Below are 26,336 nucleotides of genomic sequence, written 5' to 3'. Positions count from 1 at the left end.
CTATTTTATCGGGAAGGCTGAATGAGATAATACCTATAATGTTCTTAAAGATTTATTTATTTATCTGAGGGAGAGAGTGAATGAGCAGTGAGGGGTTGGGGGGAGCAGAGGGAGAGAGGAAGCAGACTTCCCTGAGTGTAGAGCCCATCCCAGAACCCTGAGATCACGACCTGAGCTGAAACCAAGAGTCTGACCCTTAACCAACTGAACCACCCAGGTACTCCTATAATGTTCTTTACACTACTAAGATGTCACTTTTCTTTTTTTTCTCATTATTTCCTGAACTGTGGTGGAGTTTTCCAGAAGATGTCACCATGGACTGAATGCTGGAGCAGATGTGAGAATCCAGCTGTCTCCTATTAAACCAGACATTCCAGAGCTTTGTAAATATGTGGAACAATGTCACCCTTCTCACTAAATCTTTCAGGAAGATGGTGGCTTTTCATTACCAAAACCAAACCAAACCAAACCAAACCAAACAAAAAAAACCCATTATTTATTTAACACGCAATGGATTTGCTATTGTTACTTTTAAATAATTAATGCATGTTTTAAATTACATCCTCATTTAAATGTCTAATTCTGTAAGTTGCTGTAGCTAGAACCCACATAAATGGGAGCTCTTCTGGGTTCTTGTAAAATGAGTCCAAAGACCAGAAAGTCTGAGATTTGTGGGATGAGTCTATGCATGGGGGAAACTCTTATGAACTCTCTGTTTAAGCCCAAACCCGTGCAAGGTGTGAAAAGGTGTGTCCTGTTGCAAGAAGTCCTCCTTGGAAAGCCCACTGGTGTGATGTGAGGGTCCCTGTGGGAGAGTTGTTTGTAGCTGCACAGACCTAGCTGCTCTGCTTGGAGTGGACTGTTAATGAATGAACAAGCCTCTAGTTAACTTAATTGTTAAACGCTTTAACAACAGGTCATTCACAGCAGAGGGGTTAACGTTTGGAGTGTCACTCGGACACATCTGGAGATTATCAGAGTGGAACAGCACCCCGTGAAGGCCAGCTTGACCAGAACTGCCAGAAGCCCAAGCCCGGGTTCTAAGAGACAGTTGTGTGGTCAGCCTATTGTTCCCGGGGCTGTGGGAGTCTTGGTGCAGGGCCAGCTGTATGTCCCTGGGGGCCTGGGCTCTGCCTTGCATAACTGGACACATTCTTCTCAACTGAACTTTTTGTCATATTCATAAAATTCAGAGTTAACTTTCAGGGGACATGATCTGAGATCACTATCAGAATTGAGTGGATCCTCCTTGATAATTATAGCCACTATTTATTGCCAAACTGCCAGACAGACCTATTTCTTCATAGGGCTGGACTGTATTTTTAGTCCATTTCCATTCAGGAATGTTAAACAGTACCCAAATAGAGGCAGTCACATGAGTGATAAGATCATCACTATCTACGCGATTCTCTTGCGTCCAAACAACTGATCTAGAACTGGAAGGAACTGTGTATTTCACCTCACTCGTTCAGCTTGTACTGAATGCTTGCCACAATGCCACACACGGGGCTAGGTGCCAGGAGATAGCAGAGCCCCGACTCTCACTCCAGCCTGGAAAATTATAAACTGCTTATCATCTAATAGCATCTAAATCAGTGGTTCTCAACCAGAGTGATTTTATGTCCAAGGGATATCTGGTAACGTCTAGAGACACCGTTGGTCACCGTTAGGGAAATGCTATTGTCGTCTACCGAGTCGAGGCCAGGGATGCTTCTAGACATTCCACGATGCACAGAACAGCTTCCACAACAAGAATTATCCAGCCCAGAATGCCAAGAGCCAAGACTATACCTACTGGGACACTTTTTCAGACGAAAATCTTGGGGCCAATGTCAGTGATATACCCAAGATCATCAGTTCCTCAGCAAGGTCTAGATGTCCTATTCCATTCTTCAGTTCTTCAGTTCCCCTTTTTTGAACTGAAATTGAGGAGTAACTTTTCCATGTTTGTCTCTTCCTCAAAACAATGAGTTCTGCACTGGTATCCTGTGGAAAGCAGCTTTAGACAGCAACAGAAAAGCAGTCACCTTTGATCTGCATGTTTCACTGCAAGAGATGGGCTCTACACTTGAGTGACACAGGTGTCTTGGCATGGTTGCATATGGCTTCTGGATTTTATTTGAAAGGAAGGATGCTGTGAAGAAAAGCATGGACTCAAGGAGTTCCATTTATTCTTTCTTTTTCTTATTCATTCACAGAATCAACAAAATCATACCAAACTCCTACTGTGTGCCAACCACTGGGCTAGACACTGGACACATGAGGATGAATAAAAAGTATGTGTTCTCTCCTCTCAAAAGCCTGCAGGAAACAGGAGACACACACATAAACAAGGCATTGCAGCGTGTTGAGAGAGAGGCACTAAAGGTGGCAAGCGCAGGATGGAATAGGGATGTGCCAGTCAGAGTTAATGGCTGCAAGGAACAGAAACCAATTTTGGCTTATTTAAGCAGGAAAGAAATTTACTGGACATATCCCAGGAAGCTCACAGAAGCACCAGACAGCCTGAAGAACAAGAAACAGAAAACAGGCAGAAAAACAGAGGCTCAGTGCAGCTTTGAGACTGTACCCCAGTCTCAAAACGACCATAGTAAACACTCTGCAGCCCTGCTCAGTGACCACTGACCATGTCAGTTAAACAGCACTATCCAGCATTCACACTGTAAGCTGCACTGGACTCCTCTTCTCCCACGGCCTGGAGCCAGCAGCTATGACAGGATGGCTTCTCTCACTCTTTATCTTGCCAGATCCCAAAGAAAAGTCTTTGGATTCACTTATTCTATTTTTTGTTCAGCTTTTTGATTTTTTAATTAAGTTCTGTTAGCCCACATAGTAAGTCATTATCTTTTCAGGAAGTGTTCAATGATTCATTAGTTGTATAAAACACCCACTGCTCATCACAACACATGCCCCCATTAGTACCCATCACCCCGTTACCTCATCCCCACACCCATCTCCATTCTGAAACCCTCAGTTTGTTTCCCAGGGTCCATGGATTTGGTTATTCTAGATCCCTCACCCTCAGTCTAGCTGTGAGTCATGCTGGGAAAATGAGCATCTCACCAGCTGAGTTTCTACAGTTGCAGACCCACTTTGTCTCTCACCACCAAAACTCTTACAGGAAGGGGAAGCCCTTTCCCGGTTTTGCTCAAAAGTCACCTTCTCAGTGAGACCACTCTATTTAAAACTCTAATGCCTCCTTACCCTAGCATTTGTCATCACCCGTCTATGCTATATTTTCCCACCAATGGCTCTTACCACCATTTCATACACTATGTGTGTACTTATTTATATGCTCGTCTATCTCTTCCTACCCAAATGTGAGCTCCAGAAGGAAGGACGCGCATCTGCTTCATTCACTGCTATGTCCCCAATGCCAAGAACGGTGCGTGGAACACAGCAGGCTCTCAATAAACACTGTCAAACAAACGAATGGATGAATGAATGAATGAATGAACAAACGAATTCTCCAAACACAGGGAGATCAAAGATCCTGAGAATCCAAACTTTCAACAAATTCTCACTATAAAAAGCCTCTGGAAGACACAGAACATAACAAGGCCTGGAAATAAATCAGACAGAGCTCCCTAAAGGGAAGGATACTTGAGCTGAGTCTTCAGAAAAGGCAATGCAGACAAATCAAAATTAGGAAAGAAAGACTGAAGCGTTAGGTGGGATTCCAAGAATGTGTTGTTTTATATTTCACAGAGTCGTGGATGCTCTCTAGCCAAGCTCCCTGCATCTTTTCTGTATGGAAGAGGCCCTCGTTTGGACCAGGGCAGCATCAGGCTTGACCTCAAAAAGCCAAGATCAGAACGTGGAGGTGGAAGACATCTCACCAAAGGCAGCCAAGAGTGAGTTCTTTACAGAATAGAGTGGTAGATTCCAAGGAACAGCTGTTGCCATGAACAAGAAGGTATTACTCTGAACATTTTTCCCAAGAAAGGCAATCAGAGCAGTGACAAAATCAAGAATGATCAAACCCAAAGGCAAATGAGCTTATCTCGGGTTTAAAGGTGCTTGTGTTGCTACTGGGATAGCTTTTGGTTTAAGTGATCTTGCTGCCATAGAACTTTTTGTAATGCATCAAAATTCGTAGGCTGGGAAGGCCAGGAAAAAAAGAGTAGGTGCAGTGTTATTACTTGATGTTCAATTCAGTAAACAGAATTCATCCTTCTACAGAGTCCTTTATATGAAATACTGCCAGCGGCTATATGGTCCACTAAGACAGAGTTTGAATGACTTAAGTTATTGGCTTTCAGACCGAATGCACGTTTATGAATATGCTGACTTCCCCCTGCACTAAATGAGGTGATGTACAGCTATTCTCCACATACTTTCTGATACCACCACTCTCTTCTCTGGCTTCAGCTCATTCCCAGAGCATCAGGATGACATTAAGTGACAACGGCTATAGTATTCCCACTACACAGGGAACCACTCTTGCGTCTTTCAGTGGATCCCTTCAGATGGGCCCTTCACAAGGTGTTGGGCGGATGCAAGAGAAACGAGGGAGCTGAGAAGGACGAGCTCCCAATGATCACGCAGAGGATCGACTCCTTCATCAAATACTGCCGACTCGGTCACAACTACTGGACAGTTTCCCGGGTCCTGGGGATGCGAATGGGACCCAAAGGCGACCCTGACACTTTGTGCCTCACCTCATCTCCTTATGACATTCAAATAAATCGTAAAGACGATTTACATCTCTGCTGCAGCGTTTGCTAAAAATGCCAAGGGAAAAAGACCACGTTAGTGCACAACAAAACTCCAAACCCCTCTCCCCAGGCTGTCTATGTTCTCGTCGTTCCATGCCCCCTAACACTAGCGCATAAATCAAACCCTAGCAGTCTTTCTGCTTTTTCTCATTTCCCTATTTGGTGTCAGCTCTCTGGCTTCTTCCAGTTTTCCTTTTCTACCATCACCCAGATACTGTGTAAGAAAAGAGAGTAGTAAGCCAGGTGGGTCTGGGGCAGAAAAAGATGGCACAGATTTACAACTTGTATTTTCTTTTATAACCTGTCATACATTCTTCTTTCAAGGAGTGCCCATTCGGAGCATGGCTGTGTTTTAGATAAAGCGAGGGTGTAAAATATTATGTTATCACCCCTGTATTGATAAATAAGCCTTAGCTAGCATTAGTCAAAAAGAAAAAAAAAAAGGAAAGAATTTAACAGTGAGCAAAGAAGATTTAATGACCTCAAATGTGATCCAGGAATAGCTCCTTTGTGAGATTGGGGAAAAAGACTTGCTTTTTCCTAATTCCTTTAGCCAATGGCTAGTTCTTTAAAATCAATCTAGGAGTTGGGGCACCTGGGTGGCTCAGTGTGTTAAAGCCCCTGCCTTCAGCTCAGGTCATGATCACAGGGTCCTGGAATAGAGCCCCGCATGGGGCTCTCTGCTCAGTGGGGAGCCTGCTTCCTCTTCTCTCTGCCTGTCTTTCTGCCTACTTGTGATCTCTGTCAAATAAAAAATCATAAAAAAAATTAAAAAATAAAATCAATCTAGGAGTCAAAAAATAGTTTTCTTTTCTTTTTTTTTTTAAAAGATTTTATTTATTTATTTGACAGAGATCACAAGCGGGCAGAGAGGCAGGCAGAGAGAGAGGAGGAAGAAGGCTCCCTGCTGAGCAGCGAGCCCAATGCGGAGCTCGATCCCAGGACCCTGAGATCATGACCTGAGCCGAAGGCAGCGGCTTAACCCACTGAGCCACCCAGGCGCCCCAAAAAATAGTTTTCAAGATACACATATTAACATGTTTCATTTCTCAGCATACAGTTAAATGGCACCAAGGACTATCATTGTGCAACCATCAACACTGTACATCTCCACAATTTTCCCATCTTCCCAAACTGAAACTCTTGTCCTCATGAAACAACACGTCGTTCTCTCTTCCTTCTGGTCCCCGGTAAGCACCTTGCTACTTTCTGTCTCTATTATCTAGATTACTGTAGGCATTTCATAAATGGAATTGGACAGTATTTGCTCTTTTGTCTGTCTTATTTCACTTTGTGTAATGTCCTCAAGGTCCATCCATGTGGTACCATGGGTCAGCATTTCCTTCTTTTTTAAGACTACAGAATCCTCCAATGCAGGTCTAAGCTACCTCTGTTTATCCTTTCATCCCCTGATGGACATGCAGGGTGCTTCCACCTTTTGTCTATTGAGAATAATGCTACTATGAACATGGGGGTATTCAAGCCACCATTTTGTTAGTTTGTGGCCACACTTCTTGCTTTCTTTTTCTTTTAAGATTTTATTTATCTATTTCTTTTTTTTTTAAGATTTTATTTATTTACTTGACAGAGAGAGAGAGAGAGAGATCACAAGTAGGCAAGAGAGGCAGGCAGAGAGAGAGGAGGAAGCAGGCTCCCCACTGAGCAGAGAGCCCGATGCGGGGCTCGATCCCAGGACCCTGAGATCATGACCCGAGCCGAAGGCAGCGGCTTAACCCACTGAGCCACCCAGGCGCCCCTATTTATCTATTTCTTTACAGAGAGTGAGCAAGAACGTGGGGAAAGGCAGAGGAGAGAGAAAGGGAATCCCAAGCAGACTCCCCACTGCACACGGGGCCAACGTGGAGCTCTATCCCATGACCCCGAGATCATGACCTGAGCCAAAGTCAAGAGTTGGGTACTTCACCTACTGGGCCACCCAGGCGCCCCTCCAAACTTCAAACTGATTAAGAGACTATGGGTATCCATCAAAGGAGAAATGGACAAACAAATGGGGCACATCCATACAATGGAACCCCACTTGAGGAACAAAGTACTGACAGGTGTCAACACGGATGAATTCGGAAAACACTACGCTAGGTGAAAGAAACTGTCACAAAAAGGTCATATACCAAATGATTTCAGTTATTTGACATATCCCAAATAGATAATCCACAGAGACAGAAAGTAGATGATGGGTTGCCAGGAACTGGAGAGAAGGGCCATGGGGAGAAAACTGCTTAATGAGAACAGGGTTTCTTTTTTTTTTTTAATTTATTTATTTATTTTTAAAATAAACATATAATGTATTTTTATCCCCTGGGGTACAGGTCTGTGAATCACCAGGTTTACACACTTCACAGCACTCACCATAGCACATACCCTCCCCAATGTCCATAACCCCACACCCCTCTCCCAACACCCCTCCCCCCAGCAACCCTCAGTTTGTTTTGTGAGATTAAGAGTCACTTATGGTTTGTCTCCCTCCCATCTTGTTTCATTTATTCTTCTCCTACCCCCTTAACCCCCCCATGTTGCATCTCCACTTCCTCATATCAGGGAGAGCATATGATAGTTGTCTTTCTCCGATTATTTCGCTAAGCATGATACCCTCTAGTTCCATCCACGTTGTCACAAATGCAAGATTTCATTTCTTTTGATGGCTGCATAGTAATCCATTGTGTATATATACCACATCTTCTTTATCCATTCATCTGTTGATGGACATCTAGGTTCTTTGCATAGTTTGGCTATTGTAGACATTGCTGCTATAAACATTCGGGTGCACGTGCCCCTTCGGATCACTACGTTTGTATCTTTAGGGTAAATACCCAGCAGTGCAATTGCTGGGTTATAGGGTAGTTCTATTTTCAACATTTTGAGGAACCTCCATGCTGTTTTCCAGAGTGGTTGCACCAGCTTGCATTCCCACCAACAGTGTAGGAGGCTTCCCCTTTCTCCGCATCCTCGCCAGCATCTGTCATTTCCTGACTTGTTAATTTTAGCCATTCTGACTGGTGTGAGGTGATATCTCATTGTGGTTTTGATTTGTATTTCCCTGATGCTGAGTGATATGGAGCACTTTTTCATGTGTCTGTTGGCCATTTGGATGTCTTCTTTGCAGAAATGTCTGTTCATGTCTTCTGCCCATTTCTTAAAGATTTTTTTTTTAATTTATTTGACAGAGAGAGAGATCACAAGTAGACGGAGAGGCAGGCAGAGAGAGAGAGAGAGAGGGAAGCAGGCTTCTCGCTGAGCAGAGAGCCCGATGCGGGACTCGATCCCAGGACCCTGAAATCATGACCTGAGCCGAAGGCAGCGGCTTAACCCACTGAGCCACCCAGGCGCCCCTTCTGCCCATTTCTTGATTGGATTATTTGTTCTTTGGGTGTTGAGTTTGCTAAGTTCTTTATAGATTTTGGACACTAGCCCTTTATCTGATATGTCATTTGCAAATATCTTCTCCCATTCTGTCAGTTGTCTTTTGGTTTTGTTACCTGTTTCCTTTGCTGTGCAAAAGCTTTTGATCTTGATAAAATCCCAATAGTTCATTTTTGCCCTTGCTTCCCTTGCCTTTGGCGATGTTCCTAGGAAGATGTTGCTGCGGCTGAGGTCGAAGAGGTTGCTGCCTGTGTTCTCCTCAAGGATTTGGATGGATTCCTTTCTCACATTGAGGTCCTTCATCCATTTTGAGTCTATTTCTGTGTGTGGTGTGAGGAAATGGTCCAATTTCATTTTTCTGCATGTGGCTGTCCAATTTTCCCAACACCATTTATTGAAGAGGCTGTCTTTTTTCCATTGGACATTCTTTCCTGCTTTGTCGAAGATTAGTTGACCATAGAGTTGAGGGTCTATTTCTGGGCTGTCTATTCTGTTCCATTGATCTATGTGTCTGTTTTTGTGCCAGTACCACGCTGTCTTGATGATGACAGCTTTGTAATAGAGCTTGAAGTCCGGAATTGTGATGCCACCAACTTTGGCTTCCTTTTTCAATATTCCTTTGGCTATTCGAGGTCTTTTCTGGTTCCATATAAATTTTAGGATTATTTGTTCCATTTCTTTGAAAAAAATGGATGGTATTTTGATAGGAATTGCATTAAATGTGTAGATTGCTTTAGGTAGCATAGACATTTTTGTAATATCTGTTCTTCCAATCCAGGAGCATGGAACATTTTTCCATTTCTTTGTGTCTTCCTTAATTTCTTTCATGAGTACTTTATAGTTTTCTGAGTATAGATTCTTAGCCTCTTTGGTTAGGTTTATTCCTAGGTATCTTATAGTGTTGGGTGCAATTGTAAATGGGATTGACTCCTTAATTTCTCTTTCTTCTGTCTTGCTCTTGGTGTAGAGAAATGCAACTGATTTCTGAGCACAAGGTTTCTTGTCAAAAATGTTCTGGAGCTAGTTAGAGGTGATGGTCCCACAATCCTGTGAATGTACTAAATGCCACTGAATTAGTCACTTTATTTTTTCATCAATTACCTTTCATCCCAGTGTACTGAACATGCAGCCCTCTATTATTTCCAGGTGTACAACACAGTGATTCAACAGTTCTGTACATCACTCGGTGCTGCCCATAAGTGTCCTCTTAATCCCCTTCAGCTGTTTCACCCATCCTCCCAGCTACATTTTGTTGCTGCTGTATTGTACTAAGATTGCACGGTCCAGTGTGGGAGCCACTAGCACATGGGGCTGCCGAGCGCTCTACATGTGGTTCATCCAAGCAGAGACATGGCATCAGTGTCAAATACACACTGGAGTTCAATGGTATAGTATGACCAACTGATGCAAAATATCTCATTAATACTTTCATACTGATTATATGTTCAAATGCCAATATTGTGAATGAACTCAGTTAAGGAAAACAATAATAAATAAATAAATAAATAACTTCCAAGAGTAAATTTCATCCATTTTATTATACTGTTTTTGGGCAGTACAGGAAAATTTTAAATTACACATGAGGCTCAAATCGTATTTCTCCAGGGCAGGGTCAGTTGAAGGTCTAAGCAGGTCATTGGATGGAGGGAAGGGAATGGTCAGAGCTTCTCTGAATTCCAGGAGTCCCTCTTGTCCATAGTGGGCAGGTCAGACTGAGCACAGAATTAAGTGGAGGGTCACTGCAGAGGAACAAGGAGAGAAGAGCGGGTGGGTGAATGGAGGACAGGAGAACATCATGCTTGCTGAGAACTGGAGTTCCCAGAACCAAGAGGGTGCAGCAAGCCAGACCTGAAGTGCTGAAGACCTGTGCTCTTCTCCCTTACAGTGTCCCAAAGGAGGCACCCCTTGGATGGGGTGACACTTGAATCCCAGGTGTGATGACCAAGAATGAGACTTTCAAGCCCACAGGGAGGTCCTTATCTGACCCACAGCTCCACTGAGCCACTGCACACGGCGCTTCCCACAAGAGACACCTGAAGACCACACCCCTGCTGGTACCAACAGAAGCTCGAAGATTTGATACCATCTCATTGTGGGGCAGGCAGCCTAATAATGACAGATAGTGCCCCTCCCACCAGTCACGGGAGTGGGGGCTTAGAGCCAGATTTCATTTCACTTAGGAAAATGAAGAAATGTGAAGTTTTCTTCACCCTAACACTGTGAAGCAAATTCATGCCTGTGTCACACATAATCTGTGGCTAAGGCCGCAAGTCTTCAAACATTCAGAGCATCTGAAGCAGAAGGTCTGTAGGCTTTTCTGTATATGGCTGCCTCCAGGTCTTCAGTCCCATAGCCTACACCCTGAAGCACCAAGACCCAGAGGCTTCCCAGATGCATACATCTTCTTGAGAACATACTAAGAATTTCCAGGGGCCAGAAGCCAAGAGAACTAATAATGTGAAAGCCACCAACTCCAAACCTCTGAAGTAGAAAGGATCTATAGGGATAATAGTCCAACTGCTTCGTTCTAGCAGGAAGAAAGTACAGCCTAGGTGGGAAGTGGGCAGGGAAGACTTGGTCAAGGTCATACACTGGTGGCCAGGTCTCTAAATAGAAGGCACCCCTTTTTTCCTCTCCTGGACATGTCATATGGCCCGACAGCTGGCTCCTCAACACTGTCAACATCACATCTTTCCCTTTCCAAATAAACCAGACACTTTGCAACATGCCAGGCAGTCTTTTGAGCCGGAGAACATGCAGATATCGAACTGGAGACATTCCAACTCTACAGGGAAGAAATTGCCTTTACCGGAATTATGCATGGATATACGTGCATTGTATGGTACGAAGATACAACTGCATACGGCTTCTGTTACTGAGACTCAGGACAGTGGCTTAAATAAGAAACTCCTTGATGTCTCATGAAACAATCTGGAACAAGCAGGTAAGGGCCAGTAAAGAGGCTCCAGAGTGGGTGTGGCCCAGGATCCTCCCGTCATGTTGCTGTTCTTCCACACGTGGGGTTTGCCCTTGACGCTGTGGTCCAAGATGGCTCACCCCCCTGCCTGCATTCCAGCCCATGGCAGTGAGGACCCACGGGGAATGAGGAGAGCACATCCTGCCCTTCAGAGGCATGACCTAGTGGTTCTTCACCGCATTTCTGCTCACATCCTATTGATCAGAACTTACTCACATGGCAAAACCATGCTGCAAGGGAGACTACAAAGCAAATCTCGATTCTGAAAAGGCACATAAGTAGCAAAAAGTCTATAACATACAAGAGTAGAATAATGGATGTGGGGGACAACTAGCAGTACAGTTTTCATACTCACAGACACAGCTGCTCGTGTGTCCACACTCACCCATAAACCTGCAAGCTCAAACAGAAATGCACACGTCCACATCAATGCAGGCACACAATACCTATGCTCTAAATACACATTCACACACATTCAAATATGCACACATTCCACTCCTGTGCACACGGGCTTATTCGTTCATACACTGGGCCATACATGTAGATATTTACCAAGCCCACACACTAGTGTGGCTGTGTCACTAATATACATATACACACGCATATCCACACGGAGAGAGGGAGGCCACAAAACCCGTCATTCTGCTGTCATGTATTGGGGATCACATTCCAGTCTTCCTATGTCCCCACTCATTGGAGAGGCCCCTTGTTCTGTGTTTACAACATACTCTTTTTCCTGTATTCCGTTAGACATTTAGAACAAGATCAGGGGTTGTACAATGCAACAAAGTGTAAACGAAGTGCCTACAAAGAGGACCACAGCATACTCCACATCTATAACCACTAGGGGCGCTGACATCGCACGCCATCTCTCAGCAGTCTGCCTGCCGCATGCTGGGGCTGCACGGCCCTCTAGGAGGTTATCTAAGGTGACAGAGCCAGGAGGATTAAGAAGACCTCTAAGCCGAGTGGTATGGGAAAAGGCAGAAAACTTAGAAGCAAGTATGAGATAGGGTCAAATACCCAGGCAGGTCACTGCACATTACCTAACACACAGGTATTCAGTGAGTACTTGTTGGAAGGATGGATGGATGGATGGATGGATGGATGGTTGGATAAATGGATGAACAGAAACATGGGCAGATACCACAGAGAATTCTGTACCCTGTGTCCATTTTCATTTCTGGAATTTGAACCCTGGTACAGCAAGAGGCATACTATAGGTGCTCAAACAATAATTAAACCAGCTGGATGGTTGATTGGATAGAGGAATAAATGATTCTGAATCTTCTCTATCCTTTTTCAAAAGTGAGTGTTTCCTCCAAGCAACATTTGGGGTTAAGTAAAGTAAGGCCTGGGGAGGGAGAGGAATCGGCATTTATTGGTCTTTATTCCCCACTGAACGTGTGCATGTGTCATCACACTGAATTCTCAAAAGAGGTCCGTAAGCAGGTTCTATTGTTATCTTCTCCATTTCAGACTGGATAAACCCAAGTCACAGAGAGATGGAATACCTTGCCCAAAGTCACTTGCTCAAGATAGCAAATGGAGAGCAAGGACTTGAACGAGGTCTGTCTGACTTGCTTGCAACCATGCCACACTGTAGAACGCTTTCCCTGAGTGCAATGTGCTTTGGGAGCCCAGTTTGTGTAACGGTGAGGGAGAGGCAGCTCAGGCTGCTCTGACTCGAGATCCCAGAGCTGTCCTGCACTGCTTCACCCAACCTTGACTCCTAAGACACCTTCCTGGACCTGCAGAGCCCCAGGAAGCACGTGTGAAAACTGCTGTACTGTGGGATAGTCCAGGGCCCTTCCCTGTGCTCAGAAGCATCCACGCATAAGAGCTTCCATTCCACAGGGAACAGGCCATGGGTAGGACATGATGTAAAGGATCCCGACAGACCTGAGCTTTGTTGCCTCATCCTGTGGAGCGTCAGCTTCTTCAGATGTTGAACAGGCAAAATAACACCTTGGGAAGGGTGACTGAGGATGAAAGGAAATGATGCACGTGAAGTGCTCGGCTCTGTGCACAGTGCTCTGCCTAAGTGCTCCCTGAAGATCGGCTGGTGGTCAGGGTCACGGAGGAAGGCTCATAATAGTCTCATTTTCTGAACCCTCATAGGTGGCAACTCCTTTTGTCTCTTTGACAGTGAAGATGGGAAAAAAGAATTCAGTTTGATTTAGAATGCCAACTCTGAGTCACGAGCTGAGTCACCATGGGCCAATCCTGTTACCACTCTGAGCTTTCCTTTCTGTTTATTTAAATGGAGAAAAGATGTCCTACCTTAGGTTGTGAGAAGCAAATTAAATGAAGGATGCCACTCAGGAGAAAGCACGCAACGCATGTCTTTGTTCTCTATTTTGCAGGGACCTTGAGGCTTGTAGGGAGAGCTGACAGCCCCCACCCTCATGAAGTCCACAGGTGTGTCCTCAAAAAGAGTTCCCAGCCACTTCTCACCCCTGTGTTTACCATCCCTGGGTGGGACTAACTGATTCTTAGCTCCTTTCCTGCACTGACATTTTATTCTACAAGGTTTCTTATCTCTGCCATTGACACTGCCTGAACTATTTGAGACAAATAATTTAAAAAATAATGGTAAAACTGTCTGTCAGTGGAAATAAGCCCCACACACTGTGTCACCAACAGAAGCAGGAGAATCTCTAAAATACCTCTGTGAGTTCGTGAGGCCTGCAAGATCAAACTCAAATTCATCTCGGCTAAAACACGCTCTGAAACTGAATGCAGGGGATGGAATTTTCAGTTGTTCAGCTGGTTCGACATGAAGGTGAGGGAAACCTGGACAAATGGGCAGAAATCTGCCCACTGGAAGTCAGGGGTTCTGAGCTGCCCACAGCCTGGTACGCCCTGACCACTTCAGACACACAGCACATGGGGAAAACGTGCAGACTCTGGAGGCAGAATCCCCAGGCTCAAACCCAGCTCCACCACTTGCTAGATGAGTGGTCTTGAGCAAACTTCATCTTGCTGTTCCTCAGTTTCCCCCTCTGTGAAATGGGGTGAATGACAGAGCCCATACTATCAGTTACTGTGGAGAACAAAGGAATCAATGCATGCAGTTAGTGAAGTCACTGGTGTGTAGGAAATGTTTAGTAATCTGAGTGGGAAGAGTTACACAAGGCCTTTCCAGAAGTATCTAGATGTTCTGCTGCTCACTGGACACAGCCCAAACTCAGGAGCATACGTGCATGACCCCATACACTGTGGTCTCTGATGCTCCATCCCTGTAGACTTGCCTCTTGCTTCTGGCATCCTCCCTCATTCCTGCACAATGACATGCAGTTCCCCCACATGTTCCCACTCTCTCTTCCCTTCCTCACAACTGCTGGCACTTAGCAATTCCTGCTCACCTTCTCCAGAATCCCCTCCAAACCTCTCTGGCAGGGAGGAAGACTAGATTAGGGGCTACAAGAAGAATCCCCATGCAGGCATGAGGCTTGGTCCTTTTGGGTGATGACAGTCCTGGAAAACTGCCCTTTGGTTCACTTCACCCTCTCTGTCTACACAGAATAATGTGCTAGTGGGCAGACAGCCAAAGGGTCAGCTTCTCCCAAAATATGAAGAGGGAACAGGATGTCCATGATGAGGACCAAAGGAAGTTTCCTTGAGGACCTGAGGGGATCCAGTCACGGCTCGGGCAGTATCATTGGTGCCTTCGTGAGAACCTGAGAGCTACGTATCCTGTATGGGATTTTTCTCATTCTGTAAGATACTGTATCCTTTACTCACGACATCTGGCTTCCTCTTCTCCAAACACGGCAAAATCACCTCCATTACAACATAAAGTGCCTCTCTTCCAGGAACCCCTGGGACCCTTGCAATTCTTCTTTTACACTCCTTCTCATGCTGTATATACCACGTGTTGAAGAATGTGGATTCAGGGGGCACCTGGGTAGCTCAGTGGGTTGAAGTCTCTGCCTTCAGCTCAGGTCATGATCTCAGGGTTCTGGGGATGAGCCCCGCATCAGGCTCTCCGCTCAGTAGGGAGCCTGCTTCCCCCTCTCTTTCTGCCTGCCTCTCTGCCTACTTGTGATCTCTGTCTGTCAAATAAATAAATAAAATCTTTTTTTTTTTTTTTTAGATTTTATTTATTTATTTGTCAGAGAGAGAGAGGGAGAGAGAGCAAGCACAGGCAGACAGAATGGCAGGCAGAGGCAGAGGGAGAAGCAGGCTTCCTGATGAGCAAGGAGCCTGATGCGGGACTCGATCCCAGGACGCTGGGATCATGACCTGAGCCAAAGGCAGCGGCTTAACCAACTGAGCCACCCAGGCGTCCCAATAAATAAAATCTTTAAAAAAAAAAAAAAAAAGAATGTGGACTCAACAACCAGACTGCTTGATGCCAATTCCTGATTCTCCATTTACCAGCTGTGTGACACCAGGCAAGTTACTTAACCTCTTTGCACTTTGGTTTCCTCATCTGTATAATGGTAATACCAAGAATCCCTTTCTCATAGTGTTCCTATGAGGGCTAAGTGAGTTCATTCATTGGAAGCATTCAGAATAGCAGGTGGGATGCAGAACTTGTTCAATAAACACTGGTGATGATTCCTAGGACTACTAACTTGTATCAAGCGCCCCTCCTTCCCCACGGGGTTGTGAGGTCCAAAAGGCTAGTTGCTACCTACAGAGTTCATCCTTTGCCCCCAGCACAGGAGGTGACACAAAGCAGGTTCTCAGTAAATACCTGTGGAAGTCAGAGAAAGACAAAGAACAAATGAGGGGAGGGTTGGAGTAGGCAGAGTGGAGGACAGGAATGCCTTGAAGGTTGTTTAACACAACTTCTATATTACAAATAGAAAATTATCTAGAACTGAAGAAAGCCAGATGAATCAATTTCTGCCCTAGTGAAACTGATTACCTTCTTTATTCTGCCAAAATCACAGAACTATTCTCCATCATTACATATTCATCATTCCTTATACTGAGTTCATGATTTGTTTTCTGGAAAAGGGGGACTAGGACACATGAGCAGTTCCTTAAAGGACACGCTGGATGGCACAACTGACTCCCTCCGTTGGCCCGGGATCCAGCTGCTCCTTCTAAGAGCTTCACCATGGGGACATCACAATCCCAGCTGCTCCCTCTAGAGGCCCGCCAAAAGCCAGGGGTCACCTCAATGCTTACCCTGCAGTCCCCAGATCAGCCTCAGCTTTGCCAATGGAATCCCAGATTTCACTAACAAGGGATCTGTTTTCAGTTACACGTTCACATGACTCAAGTTCTCAAGATTAATGTTTACAGCCAAAAAGTTCATTAAATAGGGTTTCAGCGTGAAATCTACATCATGCGGGTTACACACAAGCAGCACTTTCTCTCCCTGTCAACAGCCAAGTAACATTCAAAGGACACGTGACGATCAGCCACTCGGAGCGGCAGGACTTGGGTGAATCGAATCTCAGCAGCATCAAAAGAAGATGGACTGATGCGTCCATCTTAGAGGAACAGATGGCCTGGCCTCATACTGCTGCAGCCTCACTCAGGGACACTTCTGTGACTTTGTGCTACACCCACTGGTACTATTCCTGACTAGCTCCATACAGGGGTCCTGGACAGTCGCTTTGGGGGTGGGGCTAGGAGCCTCCACACTAATACTTCTTTCTAATAAGAGGTTTTTTTCACTTGTCACCAGATAGTTCCCAACATGGTTGAAGCTTAAAGGTCTTCCTTAAATATAAAACTGGCTTTGCAAGTTATTTTAATCACATGATGCTTGAGGGGAGATACCAGTTGTATGTTGGAATGTAAGAGGGTGCTTGCCTCTCAGAATTATGTAATGTTTAGGATTGCTCTTTTTTTTTAAAGATTTTTATTTTTATTATTTATTTGAGAGAGAGGGGGAGAGACAGAGAGAGTGCATGAGAGTGGGGTGGGTCAGAGGGAGAAGCAGACTTCCTGCTAAGCAGGGAGCCTGATGAGGGACTGTAGCCACATACTCCAGGATCATGACCTTAGCTGAAAGCAGTCTCTTAACCAACTGAGCCACCCAGGCGCCCCAAGGATTGCTCTTAGTTTCTAAGCCCGGCCAGCCCCACCCTGGGAACCGTAGCCTCCGTTAATTAAGGTTAGGTACACTCTGATGGCCAGTACTCCAGGGCATCCAGAAACAGTGGGATGCCCACCCAGTTCTTTCCACTACTACATAGTGTTCTCTCACACTGAGGCCCACTGATACAAAGTCTGATCTTCACTGACTGGACACAGATAAGTCACAAGCTTCACTGGGGACTGGGTGTGTTAGAATGGTCAGTCTGAAGATAAAAAATTATAGTTCTTTACTGCCCCCTTTGACTAGGGATCTTCTTCCTCAGTGGGTTTAGGGAAGTTGGAGTATCATTAAAGTTCACGTATATTTAATCTATACCTTACAGATCTGCAGTCCCTATGCAAAGCCCATTTGCTTGATAAGAAGAGATCCTGCTTCCAACTCCTCTGTGGGTACCAGAAAGGTAGTCCTTAATCAAACTGATGCATTAGACATGACGTTTTAAGGGTCAACTCTTGGATATTACTTGAATATGCTTATTTTTAAATTAAAACCTTATCCCTCTAATCTATAATTATTTCACAGCTCTAAATAATTGGAAATCTATACCACTTATCAGAAAAAGGCAAAAAAAATACAAATTAACATAACATCGTTAAACTCTAAATAGATATTGTCATTTGCTAAAGGCACTGAAACCAAAACCTGCTCGCTCTTCATAAAAAAATTTGAAAATCACTTAGTGTTAGATAACTGTTAAAAATGCAGTAGCCCCAGACTGAGACACCCTTGATGCTATCTTCAGAGGAACTGGAAAAGGATTTTGTGTGAGAAATAAAATCCTACCCATGGAAGAGTGGGACTTGGTGTTCTTTAAATGCTGCTAGAATGTACCTTCTAATATCATCTCACAGAGGAAGAGTGGACATGTCCCACCCTCTAGGAATATTTTTATGCCAATAAAAACAAAATCTTTAAACAGCAATGGCTCTAAGTCTCTATGTCCAAGCCCATCTTAGAGATGGCCATAGCAGTACAAAATCCATTGGTCACCTCAACACTGTATTGGTCATCTCTGAAAAAGGATTGATTAACATGATACTGAATGACGAAAGACAAAATGCTTTTCCCCTAAGATCAGAAAGAAGACAAAGATGCCCACTTTTACCACTTCTACTCAACACAGGATTGGAAATTCTAGCCAGAGCAATTAGGCAGAAAAAAGAATTCAAATTGGAAAGGAAGAAGAAAAATCATTCCCGCTTGCATGTGACATAATCTTATGTAGAATGCCCTAAAGATTCAGTACACACACACACACACACACACACACAACTAACATGTTAGACTTAATAAATTCATCCAAGTTGCAGGATACAAAATCAACACACAGAAATCACTTTCATTCCTTTGCACTAGCAATGAACAATCTGAAGAGGAAATACAGAAACAATTCCACTTACAATAACATCAAGAAGAATAAAATAGGAATAAACTTAACCAAGAAGGTGAAAGGTTTGTACACTGTGTTTAAAGAGACAGCATGCCCCAAAGGGGGTCACTTGTACCAAACCCCAACATCAACAAACCAAGACTGGATACTTAACCTAACCGCCATTTCAACCCCCCAGGAATGCAAACTTTAACCAGTCACCATGGAATTAGGAGGTCAGCACTAATGAGATGATTCACCCATTTGACTCCTGTTCCCCTTAAGAAGATGACCTCCTCTAAGACAAGGCATTCTCTGGTAATCATTTCTTTTTTCCACTCCCTTTCCACCTTTAAAAACCTTTCCTTTTCCACAGCTCAGCAGAGCTCCTTTCTACTTGCTAGAGGGGATGCTGCCTGTCTCCTGAATTGCTGAGTAAAGCCACTTTGATGTTTAAATGGACTCAGGTGGATTTTCCTTGTTTCACAGATTTGATGGCACCACTGGGACCACAGGACTTCCAAGAGCTTCAGGGACAAGAAACACAGGCGAGGTACCCCACAGATCCTTTGAGTTCATGGCCTTTTTCATCACTTCCAAGGCCTGTGGGTAGGCTCACACTTGATTCTGAGCTAAACTCTCTTTGGGCCAAGCTCGGAGCATTCGTCCGGCTTTGGGGATTCATTCTGTTGGCAGAGGAAAGCTCTCCCGTTGACTCCTTTATGGTACTTAAAGAGCAATTTGGTTGCACTTAATTGCTACCTTAAATTAACGGCTGCCTGAGCCTAGAGAGCTTATCATCAGGGCCAGAGTGGAGGAAGAGGTGACAGTGGGCTTCCAGTGGGACTGAGTGGTTTCAAATGTGACCAACTTAGGGAAAAGCGCCCATCCCCCAGAATTCCCAGGTGGAAGGAAAAACTCCCAAAACCAGTGATCTCAGTGGCTTGTCTGCACGGCTTTCCACAATCTGTCCTTCTCTGAGGGAGGTTGTTTGAATTCCTTTCCAGATCTCCCCAGAGGGTTTTGGAAATCAAGAGGTTTTGATATAACTGAGCCTCGTCTTCAACATCCATTTACTACGTATATATTCAATATCTACTCTCTGGCAGGCACTGGGCCAGGCATGAGAGAGAGATAGATGGCAGTGTGTCACCCAGAGAAGGGTGCTGCGCTTAGGAGGGCTATGGTCTAGCTGGGATGTCAGACATCCTCAATAACTACGTGTACACTAAGTAGTCACTATCGGGGCACCTGTGTGACTCAGTTGGTTAAGTGTCTGCCTTTGGCTCAGGTCATGATCCCAGGGTCCTGGGATTGAGCCCTGCAGGCGCTCCCTGCTCGGGGGGAACCTGCTTCTCCCTCTCCCTCTGACCCTCCCCTCTGATTGTGCTCTCTCACTCTCTCTCTCAAATAAATAAAATCTTTAAAAATAATAATAATAATTGTTACCTCAGTACTATAAATAAGATGTACAAACTGCTTAGGAGGGTGTCTTAGTCCATTTGAGCTCTTGGAACAAAATACCACAGACTTGGTGACTTAGAAACAACAGAAATCTACTTCTCACAGTTCTGGAGACTGGATGTCCAAGATCAGGGCACCAGTATGGTCGAGGGCCATCTTCGGAGGCACAGACTTCTCCTTGTATTCTCACAGGGTCGAAGGAGCTAGGCAGTTCTCTGGGCTCTCTTTTCTAAGAGCACTAATCCCATTCATAAGGGCTCCACCCTCATGACCTTTCTCTTTTTTTGAATTTTATTTATTTGACTGACAGAGAGATCACAGGTAGGCAGAGAGGCAGGCAGAGAGAGAGGGGAAAGCAGGCTCCCTGATGAGCAGAGAGCCCGGTGCCATGCTCAATCCCAGGACCCTGGGATCATGACCTGAGCTGAAGGCAGAGGCTTAACCCACTGAGCCACCCAGGCGCCCTCCACCCTCATGACCATTTGCTGGAGTTTTCCAGGAAGACACATGAAGCCTAATGGAGACAAACCGATGGTCCGGCAGTGACCTCAAGCCCCGCCTTCATGGCTTGGCTGTCTGGCTGGTACCATCCTGGGTGGAGGATAAGCAAGTGGAATCTGGGGAGATGCGATTCAGTCTAGTGATGTCTCAAGATCTTGCTTAGACTTGGTGATTCTGAGAAAAGGATTTAGACAGTCCCCCTTCACTGTGGCTCCTTACACTCCTCACCACTCAGCCTGGCCACCCAAACTGCCACCCCAGGCTACACCTAAGGCTCTGGAGGATCTGGGAAGGGGCAGGACAGAGCGGTGCTCACGAGACTGGCTCTGGACTTGGACCACTGGTTTTGCAAAGCTGCTCTCCCACTTGCTAGCTGTGTGACTGTGTGCAGCTACTGGGCTGCTCTTGGCCTCATGCTCTGGGGGGACGAGCATAGTGGCTCCTGCTGGCATGCTTGGGAAATGGAGTAACTTAATCCAGGTATAGTGTGTAAAACTGTCCTTGCAGTACTAAGTACTCAGTGAAAGACCAGACAGACATGTACTCCCATGGTTGTGGCAGTATTGTTCACAAGAGCCAAGGTATGGAAACCAGCCAAGTGTCCATCAACGGATGCGTGAATAAAGATGTAGCATATAGCTACAATGGACTATGATTCAGCCAGGGAAATTAGGCCATTTACAACAACAAGGACAGATCTTGAAGACATCGTGCTAAGATAAGTCAGAGAAAGACAAATAACGTACGGTACCTTTTTTTTTCTTTAAAAAAAAAAAGATTTTATTTATTTACTTAGAGACAGAAAGAGAGAAAAAGAGAGAAAGAGCACATGTGCAAGTCAGGGAAGGGGAGAGCGAGAGAGAGAAAGAGAGAGAGAGAGAGAGAGAATCTCAAGCGGACTCCAGCTTGAGCTTGGAGGCGAATACAGGGCTTGATCTCATCCCTGAGATCATGACCTGAGCTGAAATCAAAAGGTAGAAGCTTAATTGACTGAGCCACCAGGGTGCTTCTAAACCATATCCTTCTATGTGGCATCTAAAAGAACCCCAAATTTGTAAAAACAGAATAAAGTGGTGGTTACCAAGGGCTGGGGACAGGGAAATGGGAGAGGTGTTGTCAAAGGCACATAGTGTAACTGAAGGTTAAATAAGTCCTGGAGACCTAATACACTATACGGTGATTATAGACAACAACGATATCAGAAACATTAAACTTGCTGAGAAACTAGATCTTAATTGCTCCCAACACTAGAAGAAATAAGAATTATGTAACATGATAGAGGTGTTAGCTAATAGTACAATGACAACTGTATTGCAACACAAAAGTATCAAGTCACCTTAAACTGACACAATGTTCTATGTCAAATATACCTCAGTAAAAATAAATAAACTGTATTTTTATTATACAATTCTGGACCCACAGGGCTGAGCATACAGACTGGTTCATGACTGGAGCTGCTGGGTGGCTCAGTGGGTTAAAACCTCTGCCTTTAGCTGAGGTCATGATCTCAGGGTCCAGGGTAGAGCCCCGCAACGGGCTATCTGCTTGGTGGGGAGCCTGCTTCCCCCTCTCTCTGCCTGCCTCTATGCCTACTTGTTATCTCTCTGCCAAGTAAATAAAAAATCTTAAAAGAAAGTTGTTTAATATAATTTGATATCCAGACTACCACCACCACCACCACCATCGTCATTATCACTGAGTCCTTCCCATTCCAATTCTTTGTGAAGTATTTTGTAGATGCTTGAATTTCTTGGCTTGTGGTGAAGGAGAAACTCTAAGAACATACATCCACCACCAGTTTTTCTCAGAGACTCAGCACTTTCAAAGCACATTTTGGTCTGGCAGTTGGATATGGACAGTGGCAAAGCAAAGGAGAAAGGAAGAATGAACTGGGAGAAATTGTTCTCCTCAGCACAAGAGCCGAGATTTTTGATGTGTCAGGAACGGTCTACGTCCATATGACACCTTTTTACGTTGGAGTTCAGCTAAGTCAGTTAATTAGTTTTACCTCAGGGATGATGGTCTTTCCTTTCTCCCTACTTCTTTTCTTCCTTTCTTTCTTCTTTTCTTTTTGTTCTTCTTTCCTTCCTTCCAAAGGACAAAGACCAAGAGTTGATGAGCTAAGTGATACACAATCAGGCCAATACCCAGACAAACCAGTACACCAAACACCAACTGAACAACAAGCAACTCCCTGAAAGCCAGTTGGCTGAATTTCTTATCCAGCAATTATCATTCCCGGAATTCACCTAAACCCGAGATATAGCTGAATATGGAAAAATAGAGACAAAGGCAACAGGGCCCTTGGAGAATGGAAGACATTAAGCATTGTTTAAAGAGTTGTTCAAAGATGGTACCTATGGCTGAGGGAGAAGTAGGGGAAGAGGGGTTAGGTTTCTTCAACAGACCCAAAGGGAAATGGGCACTGTAGGCTTAAAATAGGAGGGACTATAGGGACTCCTTGGTGGCTCAGTTAGTTAAGTGTCTGCCTTCAGCTCAGGTCATGACCCCAGAGGTGACAATCACGATATGGGAGGGAACTGGCAACTGCTGGCCAGCTTGTGGGTTGGCTCGTGTTCGGTTATCTCACATGGAGGTCGCCATCCATTTCCAAACTAATGTCCCATCCTTGACAACAGGGTGAGAAAAAAGTGAATTGACTGTATCTAGGAGGGAGGTGTCACCCATGTAACCTGCATGTGGCCTGTATTGGTCTTCAACACTCCCCACTGAGGTTGGCAACCGCAGGACATGCTGACTGGTGTGCCTGAGTTCCAGGGACTGGGTGTTGGGCCAGTGCTTGATGCTGACGAACAGATCCTATGGGGGAAAGCGCACCCCAAGCATAGTCCTGGGGGTGGCCCTCTGTGTTGTGGGTGGAAAGGAGGGAGGCCGCAATCCTAGGGAAATGTAAGAATGGCTCCCTGGCTGCCTCCTCAGTCACTGTGGTTCAGGCAAGTGGCCTTGCAGGGCTCCTGAGCTGCCACTCCTCTCCCTGTTACCCTGCCATCCTCCTGAACCCTCAAGGCTCTGAGGTACACATCCATGGCAGCCCAGGGCCCATGAGTTGATGCAAAACGGAAAAGTGGAGGGAGGGGGCGTTTGGTGTTCTACTTCTCTCCCAGTGGGAAACCCTCAACAGCACACTTGCCTTTCTCTTAGTGATGCTGCTCCCCATCTCGTCAAGGGACTCATCTCGTCATCCAGGGGCTTGAGGCTCCCAATCCAGCCATGAACAAAATGACCGTCCCAGCTGAAAAGAATGGAGAAAGACGAGCAGGGTAAAAAGACACATCTTCACCCGACAAGTATATCCAGGAACAAACAAATCGGGAAAAAAAAGGAAGGTCATCCCCCCCCTTACTTCTGCGCATAGAAGCATCTTCACAAGGGCCGCGCACATCCTCCCCGTCTGTGTCTGTCAGGGAGGAAGAAAGGGAGGTGAAAGAGGGCGACCTCAGGCTAGTGGCCGTGGGCGTGCAGGTTCCGGGATGCTGTGCCCAGCGGGGATATGGAAGGCGTCCAAGACACGGAGGGAACCAGCCAAACACCGAAAAGACAGGGGAGATGGGCTAGGTTCCACCGCTCTCAGCTGGCGCGCTCAATGACGCCTCTGACGTCGAATCCCCCAGAAACCTTCCTGCTCGCGTCAATCTAGACGCTTATTGGCCAAACCTCCTTGGCCCGGCTTTGGGGTCATTGGATAATTCTTTCGTTGCCACCCACACAACCCGGAAGCTTGCCGAGGGGGCGGGGGGAGAAATTGAAATAGACGCCTATAGAGCACCGAAATGCTTTCTGGGAATGGTAGTCATGGGTGCGCCAGGGGAAAGCCGGCTTCCTTCTAGCAGGTTGGAGCATTTTAGACTCATTCACAGAGGCGAAGAGGTACCAGGATCCTCAGCGTTGGCGCGAAGCGCAGAAAATCCAGCGGGAGGAAACAAGTGTTAGTGTTACGGTTAGTCCGGGCTCAGTTTTAACCACTGAACAAATGTTAATGGAGCGCAGACTGTGCGCCAGTTGTTGTCTTAAGTAAGGGCTTTGCGCCCAGAATCCCTTTCAGATGTGTGGAAAACTGGTACAATGCAAAACTGTAGGAACGTGAAAGCGAACTAGAGCTGCCAGTTACAAGCCTCAGTGGCTGAATTTCAGAACCATACTATGGAGTGAAAGAAGGGAATAGAACATTTTTATGACTTTCAAACCAAGCAAAACGAATGTTTAGAGAACCACACATATATAATAAAATACTGCAGAGAAAAAGAAAGGAATGGTGGGAGGAGAAACATGAATCACCATATTCGTGACCTTTAGGGAGGGGGAGGGTAGAACCCTGGAGGGGAAGGGTTACCGGGGCATCTCAATTATTTCTGAAGTTGGTGTGTTCACGGGTTTCATTATTATGCATAGTTAAGATGTTCTATACATATATTTTGTCCTGCATTTATTAAAAAAAATTCTAGACAAAGAAGCGGGTTTGTATGTTCCATTTCTCTGCCCCAATGTTTTATTTTTATTTTTTATTTTTTTATTTTTAAAGATTTTATTTATTTAGTTGACAGAGAGAGATCACAAGCAGGCAGAGAGGCAGGCAGAGAGAGAGGAGGAAGCAGGCTCCCCGCTGAGCAGAGAGCCCGACGCGGGGCTCGATCCTAGGACCCTGAGATCACGACCCGAGCCGAAGGCAGAGGCTCAACCCACTGAGCCACCCAGGTGCCCCTGCCCCAATGTTTTAGATCCGCCCGTTGAATGACAGTTATAATAGGTTCTGAACAATGAAAGGACACCCAGGCAGTCCCCGAGCCCCCAGGACTACAATTCCCAAAAAGGATTGCTTACTCCAGGGCCAGAGTAGGCATTTGGTGGATGTAGGAGCTATCCAATGAGTCCTTCAGCGGTCCGACGGGGGCGGGGAAATTGTCCAAACAGCGACTGGGCAGACGCGCCAATGAGCGGGAAGGTTGTTAGCGGCCCTGACAGGAGCGGCATCCCTGAGTGGGTGGAACCAGCCCCTCTCACCTGCGTCTCAGACGCTGGCGGTTCCCCTCGGCATCTGTGGACCTCGCTTCCATCTCTCCGGGAGGCACATCCTCCGGGAACACCCGCGCCCAAGGCCAGTGACCTGGGGACGCCCTCATTCAACTCCTGTTCTTCCTATTGGACAGACACAGAGGACGAGGGAGTGCACGGCGCTTGTGAAAATGCTTCTATGCACAGAGGTACCTGCGGGGCGGGGCTCAGGGCCTTGGTGGGAGGCGGGGCTGTGTCTCAGGAATAGGCTCTTTCGCCGTCACCTCGTGCACCCTTCGTTTCACAACTGTGAAGAGCACAGAGCCGGGTTTCATTTATGGAGCTGCTCATTATCTCACCTGTGCCGTGCGCTGGGCCTGGGGATAGCGGGACTGGGCAGACGCGGTGTCGGCCTTGTTGGGGCTAAAGTCTTGCGGGAGGACCGGCGTGAAGGGAGTAAGTGTAGAGTTGTGTGTGTGGGGGGGAGTTCGGGTTCTCCCTCTTAAATAGGTTACATTCCACTGGGGGTTGTCTGGATCCCCGTTGTGCACCTGAGATCAGGCCAATCAGGGCGGCGGTTGGCGGGCGGGGGGGTGCGGTTCGGAGGGAGTGCGGCCCAGGACCTCCTAATATTGGTGGGCAGAGCCAGTACTTTGCAGAGCTTTTGCGTGGAGGCCACTGGAGTCTACATTCTCAGGGGTGTAGTGGGGGCAGCGTTGTGCGCACAGATGTTTGTGACATATTGGAAAGCACGAGGCTGGAGTGTAGTTTGTTCAACAGAAATTGTTGAGAGTGTACTTTGTGGTAGGCCCTTCCTTTTGGGTGGGTGGTGATTGGGAACACATGTTAAAT

At 45.8% G+C, this 26,336-nt stretch overlaps 1 protein-coding gene and 1 long non-coding RNA gene across 3 annotated transcripts in view; one reads left to right on the top strand and one right to left on the bottom strand.

Annotated features, from left to right (window-relative positions):
- Positions 1–9,615: 9,615 nt before the first annotated feature.
- On the bottom strand, positions 9,616–24,077 carry LOC125090551 (uncharacterized). 2 transcript variants are annotated; one of them, XR_007124376.1, is made up of 3 exons: positions 23,839–23,982; positions 22,483–23,727; positions 9,616–9,835 (listed from the first exon to the last, which is right to left on the bottom strand). It is a non-coding gene; the product is annotated as an uncharacterized LOC125090551 (long non-coding RNA). The 2 variants fall into 2 exon arrangements; XR_007124375.1 differs by lacking the exon at positions 9,616–9,835 and having other exon boundaries at positions 22,514–23,727; positions 23,839–24,077.
- A 1,132-nt stretch (positions 24,078–25,209) lies between these two features.
- The window catches only part of LOC125090545 (thyroid receptor-interacting protein 11-like), a 32,894-nt gene continuing 31,767 nt past the window's right edge, over positions 25,210–26,336 (top strand). The window contains exon 1 of the mRNA XM_047713317.1: positions 25,210–25,693. The gene's annotated coding sequence lies outside the window, so the exon portion shown is untranslated. The remainder of the gene's footprint in view (positions 25,694–26,336) is intronic.

Source organism: Lutra lutra, chromosome 18, assembly GCF_902655055.1.
Source record: "Lutra lutra chromosome 18, mLutLut1.2, whole genome shotgun sequence".
Taxonomy (NCBI): domain Eukaryota; kingdom Metazoa; phylum Chordata; class Mammalia; order Carnivora; family Mustelidae; genus Lutra; species Lutra lutra.
This window is presented reverse-complemented; position numbering and strand designations above follow the sequence as displayed.